The following is a 9,163-nucleotide window of genomic DNA, read 5'->3' as shown; positions in this document are numbered from 1 at the left end:
CATGGAATGACTTCCTCAGGAATTCAGCAAAAATATGTCCCCGATGCTTATGTAGATCAAAGTCGCAAGAATTCCTAAGTCCAAAACAAAGGCGATCGGTGGTCGAGTATGAAAGGGAATTCTCCCGCCTAAGCCATTATGCAAGAAGTCTACTTTCTACCACAGGAGAGATGTAAGAGGTTTGAAACCGGCTTGAAGCCTAGTATCAGATTACAAGTGGTCGGATTCAAACATAACAACTTCTCTGAACTTATTTCTCAAGCACTAGAATTAGAAAGAATTGAATCTGAAGCGGCTCTTGAGAAAAAAAAATCAGAGAAGAAAGAAAAAGAGGGAAAGTCAGTAGAACAGAGTTCTAATGGTCCTACTGGAAAGAGGAAAAACTTTGGGGGATACGACAGAGATAGTAAGAAGTCCGGTAGAGATAGATCTTTTGGACAGAAACCACCTCGATCCGATCAGCAAACTCAACAGAAACCCAGAAATGCGCTGTCAGATCGACTTTGTGAAACTTGTGGTAAACCACATAGTGGGCTATGTTATAGAGCCGTAGGAGCATGTTTTAACTGTGGAGAGACTGGCCATTTTGCTAGGGATTGTGTAAATCCAAGTCGTTCTGGATCATTTACTACACCAAAGGGATCAACCCAAGTTTCTACCCCAAATAGTTCACCATCAGTTAGTAGAGGCAGAGGTAGAGGTAGGGGTAGTACACCTAGAAGTCAGAGTACTGTGAATCAGCCAAAACAGGGTGATGCTTCAACTAGAGTATACGCTATACGGCAGAGAGAAGAGGCTTAGACTTTTGACATTATTGCTGGTACTTTCTCAATTAGCAACTAAGATATATATATATGTATTGTTTGACCTGGAGTTTGCATATTTTTATGTTAGTGTTAGAACTATATGTTCTGTTGTTATTCCTTTACAGGGGAATAAATTTTGATGCATTAGTGATTAGCCCTTAAGATAAGGATTGTGATAATAAGTGAAATTAGTTTTGAAAGAGTTTATCGGCGAAAAGTATTTTCTAACACACCATAAATTACAAAGCTAATTGGCCAGCCTACTTAATGTAAGGTAAGAGGACATAAAAGTAAGATGCAGTAATGGAATTGCTCTAGATGAGGGTAAGGAGGTTACTGTTAGAAATTGCTAATGGATATTGTAATCAGAATAAGATTCGAATATCAGTGAATTCAAAAAGAATAAAAGATAACAAAGTTTGATATATTGGGATGTATCGTAGTAACTATGCAATGTTCTTGATGTTTATACCGTAGTCGCAGACACAAAGACTAACTTGAGATTATTGTGTAGAGCTACGACTACCCGATAGTACATCTAGATGAGAATAGTTGCCAACGGCATCTATTTTGGTATAGTTATGCCGTGACGAATTTAATTGTTAGAAATAAGTTTGAAAATCCTACTTAGGGATCTAAAACTCAAAAGTTAAAATATCGAAAGGTTATAGTTCAGTACAAAAGGAAGTAAGTTATAGAATATTGACAGATAAAAAGAGTTTATGAAAGTAGAAAATTGAACAGTTGATTCATATATAACAAAGAAATATTACGAATGTGAGGAAGACTATGGATTAGAATGGTCAGAGGACCAATGACTGATGAATGATTCTAACATGACCTCAAGGGTCATTCAAGAAGGAACGTGAACCGAAATATTAGACAACACAATAGTAAGAGGAGATTAGTATTATACAAACAAATTAAACGTGGTATTAGATTGTTAAAAGTCTTATAAAAATTTGAGGAAAACAAGATTATACGATCATATAGACAAGACAAAATAAACGTATGACTATTGTAAGATAGCTATTGGGTAAAATTTCGTGGACGAAATTTATTTAAGGGGGGGAGAATTGTAACACCCCTAAGTTCGGTAGTGCTCATTGCTCGGTGACTGATCTTTGTCCGGACAGCTAGGATGCCTAGAACCACACTTCAATGAGAGTGAGGAGACATAAAATAATGAAATACAAGAAAAGAAAGTACAAGAAAAACAAAGGAAAAATGATAGCAAAGAAATGTGATCAAGTTAAACGAGCCGGGAAACCTAGCGATGGTGATCATGACTGGAAGTCACGGCGTGGACCGTTGACTAGCCCTGGACTGCAGGGAACCCTGGAAAACATTTTTAGGACTTAAATAGACCCTTATTGAAGAATAAATATCATTAGAAAGATAAAAGAAAAATTAAATAATTAGTACAAAGAAAAGTGAGAAATCGAAAAACAGACAAAACCCGGTGTTACCGAAAAATCGGGAACGTAACCCGAACAGGGGCATTATGGTCATTTGACACCCCGAAGTGTCTTTTGACCTAAATGTCCATTAAAAATAAATAATATTACACTTAGAAAATAAAATGAAAAATTAATTTGGTGGTACCTAAAGTAAATAGCTAAAATCAGGGGTTTCATGTGGGATTAAATGAAAGTTTAGCTTAAAATATGATTAAAATTGTGAGTGGACCACTAATGCATAAAATAAACATATAATAGGGCAGCTGTAACTCCACTAAATCAGCTGAACTTCATCTTCCTCAAAGTTATCTCAACATTGCCGTGAATGAAGGTGAGAGGAAACACCATGGCCATTTTTCAAGCAAGCTCTCTTAACTCTCCATTTTCAACTCCAATCTCTTAGGTTCCTTCATGAAACTTTGTCTACTCATCACAAGGAAGAGTTTGATACTAAATTTGAGAAGTTTAAGCAAGGTTTAACAAGCTCCAAGCATAAGGTAAGTTCATAATTTTGAAGATAGCTTTGTTAAGTTTTTTGTGCATGTTATGGGTGTTGGCTTTGTGAAGGAAAATTTTGAGTTTGAAGAGTTATTGTTGTTTTCATTTTGGACAGCCATGGAGTCACGTTTTTGATGAGATATTTATGCATATAATTGATGAGAAATAATGTTGATCATGGTGATTTAATATCCTAGAGGATTATTTCACATATATATGGTAATTTATGTACTTGGATGGGAATTGGTAAATTGTAGGGCACTTTGATGTTGAAGAACAATTTTCAGCAGCTTGGGAACCCTTGAATAATTGTATGTATTGATGGAAGTGTTGGCAGAATGTTGACATAGAAGAATTGATGAATGTATATGTAAATTAGTAGTGGAGATTATATGTAATGATTAGGTGTATTTATGTACATATATTGCTAAATTTGGACTTTGTGGTTTAGGGTTGTATTTGATGTATTGAGAATGTTTGTATTCTGTCCAAATTGACCATAGTAAGAAGTGATAAATGAATATGGAATGGTATAAAATCAGAATTGGGTATGGGGATTTAAAGTAGAGCAAGTTAAATGTGTGTTTGAATTGGGGTTTGAAAGATATATAGAGGACAGTGTGCAAATAGACCAATAAGTTTAAATGTGTAACCTCAATTGGTATGAGACCAATTGGAGGTGAAACTAGGCACAAAATGTGCCAACTTTCATTGAGAAAACATACCAAAATTCTGCTTGCAAGGTGACCTAAGAAAATGACCAATTCGGATTAGGTACACTTGAGACCTAAAAACTGACCATTTGGGCAGCAGTGAGTTTTTAGGCCATAACTCACTCAAAACAGGTCCAATTGACCTGAAATTTTAACCATGAATAGTTAAGACCCATACCTACAAGTCTTATGAAGACACAAAAACCCAGAAATGACCATAAGCAAGTCAAACAACTTGCACAAGTTCGGGTCCAAAAACTGGCCGAACCAGAGTTGACCAAATTGACCTAAAATTGACCTAAATTGGTGCCATTTGACCAGCAGTAGTATAGTGACCATAACTTGGTCTACTTAACTCGGATTGACCTAAAATTTTGCCCCGCGTGCAATAAGACATAGATCTACAAGTTTGTAGTTTCGACCGAGACTCGAAAACCGAGGAAACTAGATCGTCCGGTTAGGTCAAACCAGTATCCCGGAATCCAGCAAGTTGCATTAAAATGCACTAAACAAGGAAACGAGTTTGGCAAAACGTACCAAACCTAAAACCCTATCGAATGTGACATATTAACGACACTAAAACCTAATTTACCTAAAACGCAACGAGGGTCGGTATATTAGGTGATTAAGTGAATAATTGAGTTCAGTGCATTATTTACCAAACACCATCGATAGAGACAATTTAATTTGAATCAAACACTTGAATTGTGTTTCTCATTAACAAGGACTCAAAGAAAGGGAAAGAAATCGAGTCGTGACCAGAGACAAATATCGAGGTTTGTGCACAACGGCTATTGCTTTTGAATTTTTCAATTGAAATAAATATTGAATATTTGCATATTATTGTTTTAAATTGTGTTTGTGCACAACAATCGCTTTCTTTTGAATTATTTTCAATTGAAATAAATATTGACTATTTGTATATTATTGTTTTAAATTGTGGAAATGTGTTTGATGGACACTTATTGATTGAAAAACATTGTGAATGGTTTGAAATCGGAAAATTGTTTGAATGATATTGATGGATACTTATTGATTGAAAAGCACTGTAAATGGTTTTTGTGGAAATTGAAGTGAATTACGAATTATGTTGCCATTTTGTGAATGAAATTATAACTTTGGAAATTTATTGGATTCTTACGGATCATTGAATAAAATGTTTGGAATTGTTTTGACTCACAATTGGCATGACACTGATACTATGTTCCTCCTCCATTAATGGGGTGAGTGTGATTATTCCTCCCTCTTTGACTTATCAGTCTGGGGTGAGTATGATTATGTTCCTCCCTCTTTGACTTCCCAGTCTGAGGTGAGTATGGATGAGTACTCGTTATATAGCTAGCTCCCTCCCTCATTGATTTCGATTAATGGGGTGAGTATGTCTTGTCGTGGTGTACAACACGGCATATATGGAAAAATGTGTGTCATGACCTAAATTGTGTTATTGAATGGCAACATTGTATTGTTCAATTATTTGATCGAATTGTGTTATTGATTTTCAAAACGATATTATTCAATTATTTGATCGAATTGTGTTATTGATTTGCAAAACGATATTATTCAATTATTTGATCGAATTGTGTTATTGATTTGCAAAAAGGTATTATTCAGTTATTTGATCAAATTGTGCATGAATTGGCAATACGGTATTCTTAAACTATTTGACTAAATTGTGTTATTATGAATTTTGATTTTTTGTGAATTGGAGTTTAAATTCCTTATGACATTCATTGTCTTGAATTTAACTATGGTTTTAAGTATCCACTATTGATATGATTTATGAATTGTGATTTAAAATTTGTATTTGGTTAATGTTGTGCACCACTGAGACATTGTCTCAGCGATAGCTTTTTATTGCTGTCGCAGGTAGACAGACAGATAGGGCAGCAGACTAGGCTGCTAGTACCGACAGCGAGAGATTTTTGGGTATAGTGAGTATACCGCATTTTGTATTTTGTAATGTAATATATATTCACTGTATGTATATTTTGTTTTTGGTTTTGAGCAGTTGCAAATTCAAATTGTACCTTGAAGTTGTAAATTAATTATGAGTTATTTGACTTGTAAAAATTGTATTATATTTCCTTATCTTAAACTTTGAAAAATTTCTATGGAATTGAGTTGATAAATTGTTGTGTTGAGAAATGTATTGAAGTTGAGATTTGGAAAATTATTGAAGCGCTTTTTACAGGTTTTCTGAAGAACTGTTTTGTCCAAAATACAGATGGCACTCTGCCAAAATTTTTACAGAAATTCCAAATAAACCAAATGAGTTAGTTGTTTCACTTCAGTTCACCAAAGTCTTTAACACCTGTAAATAGTGCTCACCACTGTAAAAGAGGTAAGAAAAGTTTTTAAAATCCCTTGTAGTGTATTTAATGGATTATCAGTAGACGGAGTTGGTAATTCATTAGGTATACTACGGGATCATGTTATGCCTTACAGAGGGGTAGGGTGTGACAAAATTGATAACATATACCAACATTAAAGGGCTACAAAATATGACATATTGGTAACATTAAACCTAATTCACCTAGAGTGCATCGAGGGTCAACATTTTAGGTTGACTAAGGAAAATAATAGAATTCAATAAATTAATTATTAAGCCTTATTGTTAGAGACAGTTTAAATGAGTACTGAAACACTTCAAATTGTGTGTTTCAGTTAGCAAAGACTCAGGAAAAGGGAAGGAAACACTGAGTCAGGGCCAAGAGACATTTATCAGAGGTTTGTGCACAACAGTTATTTCTTTTGAATTTTTCAATTGAAATAAATTATGACTATTTGTATGTTATTATTTTAAATTGTGGGAAATTATTTGAATGATATTTGATGGATACTTATTTCTTGAAAAACATTGTAAATGGTTTGAAACCACAGCTATCATATATATTGATTGAATTCCTTGCTGGCTTGTCTAGTGGGACGAATTGACTTTGAATTCCCTCTCTGGCTGAAGTGTTGAGGTGTGTGCCTGTTGAGGACGAATAGAATGAGTACTCATATTATTGCTAGCTAGCTATGTTATTCCTTATTAGCCATCGGCTTTTGGGACGAATTGGACTTTGACAACATGATTAAGCTGTGTATATGATTTATTGATATTTATTGTGATATTGTAAAATGAAGTTTAAATTCTTTATGACATTCACTGTCTTAGAATTTAACTATGGTTTTAAGTATCCACTATTTATACGACTTATGATTTATGATTTAAAGTTGCATTTTGTTAATGTTGTGCACCACTGAGACATTGGCTCAGTGATAGCTTTTCATTACTGCGCAGGTAGACAGACTGACAGGGCAGCAGACTAGGTTGCTAGTGCTACATTGAGAGTTCATCGGGTATATTGAGTATATCATACTTTGCATTTTTTATTGTAATGTATGTTCACTGTATGTATATATTATTCTTGGTTTTGAACAGTTGTAAATTAAAATTGTACATTGAAGTTGTAAACTAAATTTATAAATTATTTTGGCTTGTAAATATTGTGAGATATTTCTTTTATCTCAGCTTTTGAAAACACTGGAAAATTATTGTGGATTTGAGTTGACAAATGTTGAGAAACTTATTGTGTTGATTGAATATTGGAGTTTGGGGATTCAACAAAATATTGGAAGTGCTTTTTACAGGTTTTTGAAGAACTGTTTTATTCAAAATACAGATGGCACTCTGTCAAAATTTTTACAGAAATTATTAATTCTTCAAATGTGTTATCTGGTTTCACTTTAGTTAAAAAAATTTTAACACCTGTAAATAGTGCTCACCACTGTAAAAAGAAGTCAGAAAAGGTTTAAAATCCCTTGTAGTATATTTAATGGGTTATTAGTAGACAAAGTTAGTAATTCATTAGGTATACTACGAGATCATGTTATGCCTTATGGAGGGGTAGGGTGTGACAATAGGTCTTTAAATTGTTTCACAATTCTACACTCAAACCCTATACATACCCCACTAGGGAGAAGAAAAAAGACACACTCAGAGATTAGCCTTTAGAACTCTCTCTAAATTTCTCTCTTCCTTCTCTATGTTTTCTTTTCTTTACTTTCAGAAAGGTTTTTTAAGATTTAATCAAAGTGAGGGTTCATGATACTTCTTGTTAAGGATTCATGCCATGCTATAGCTGTTTCATATTTATATGCATTAAATTAGCCTTATATGTTCATAATTTACATGTGTAAGTGATAAATTTTAGGGTGATAATAACTCTACATATGTTTTGATTTTTGTCACTTCATTTTTAATTAATTTTTGTGTACTTCTATTTCTGTAAAAATTGTATAAAAAATATATTTATAATCTTCATGAATTTTTAATAATTTTATCCTTAAGAATTATGAAAAGAGATATTAAATTAAGTAAGTTATGGCTGTCCAAATTTGGAGTATCTACAGATCATAATTTTGCAATACAACTGAATTTCAAGGCTCATATCTCCCTCAATTCTTCATTTTTTTTTTTATGATTCTTGGGTTTAAAACTAAATTCAAGATCTTTTCTAATTTTTCCCATTGGTTTCACGAAAACTTCTTTTGTAGTTTGAGAGATATCGCTATTTAAAAAAGTAGTGCAAATCTGTTATTATTAAAAGTTCCAATTTTTGTGATTTATTTGATAATGATTTTGACCTATTTATTAATTTTACAATTTAATATGATGTTTTATATTGGTCCTATAGTTTTTCTGTAATTTTTATGCCTATTTATATATTTTTAGAAATCCAAATATAATGACATAGTGAATCTGTTATATCTAGAAATTTCTTTTTTTTTTAATTCAAGTTTTAAATTATATTTAGATCTAATTTTAACGCTAACTATTGTTCCAAGACTACCCAATTTAAGTTCAGGATCTCTCCCGTGCTTTGTCGATGTGGGATTTGCCTAAGGGACCTTCCTCCCCTCCCCCCCTTTTGGGACTCAGTGTCCTCGCTGAGGTTTACTCCACCATCACTCAAGTGGCCACACGGAGTGCTCTGATACTAATTGTAATGGGCTGGCCCACTGGCTAGTATTGTCCGCTTTGGCCCAGCCCATACTAAGCCTCATGGATTTGTCCCTTGGGCTTTTACACCCAAAAGCTCACTAACCAGTGTTCCAAGACCACCCAATTTAAGTCTAGGATCTCTCTCGTGCTTTGCTGATGTGGGATTTGCCTAAGGGACCTTTCTCTCCCCCTTTTAGGACTCAGTGTCCCAGGTGAGGTTTGCCCCACCATCGCTCAAGTGGCCATGTAGAGTGCTCTGATATCACTTAAATATGTCACATCCTTATGCAAATTCAAATTGTTAACCAAAATTGACCTATAAAAACTGCCAGAACCAAGAATTTGCGCAGAATTCTAGATAATGATCAATCTGGCTAGCCATAGTAAAAATAGTATAACTTGAGCTACAAAACTCCAAATGGAGTGATTCAAAAGGGTAATTAAAGTAGACAAATTAAGAAACAACTTTGATGAAGGAAGTTTAGCCAGATTTCCACTGTAGATTGGTCTAATGGAACAGTAAAATAGGTGACCAAATCTGAAATTTTGGAAATTCTCTTAGGAAGCCTTAAATTGCAATTGACAACCAATGCCAACAAAATTGTGATCCAAAATGTGGTATAACCATGAGTTTCGAAATGGTATACCTATTATGTATAAAAAAAAAGTCAACATTTTGTATAATTAGTCAAATGA

This window comes from Hevea brasiliensis, chromosome 5, assembly GCF_030052815.1.
Source record: "Hevea brasiliensis isolate MT/VB/25A 57/8 chromosome 5, ASM3005281v1, whole genome shotgun sequence".
Taxonomy (NCBI): domain Eukaryota; kingdom Viridiplantae; phylum Streptophyta; class Magnoliopsida; order Malpighiales; family Euphorbiaceae; genus Hevea; species Hevea brasiliensis.
This window is presented reverse-complemented; position numbering follows the sequence as displayed.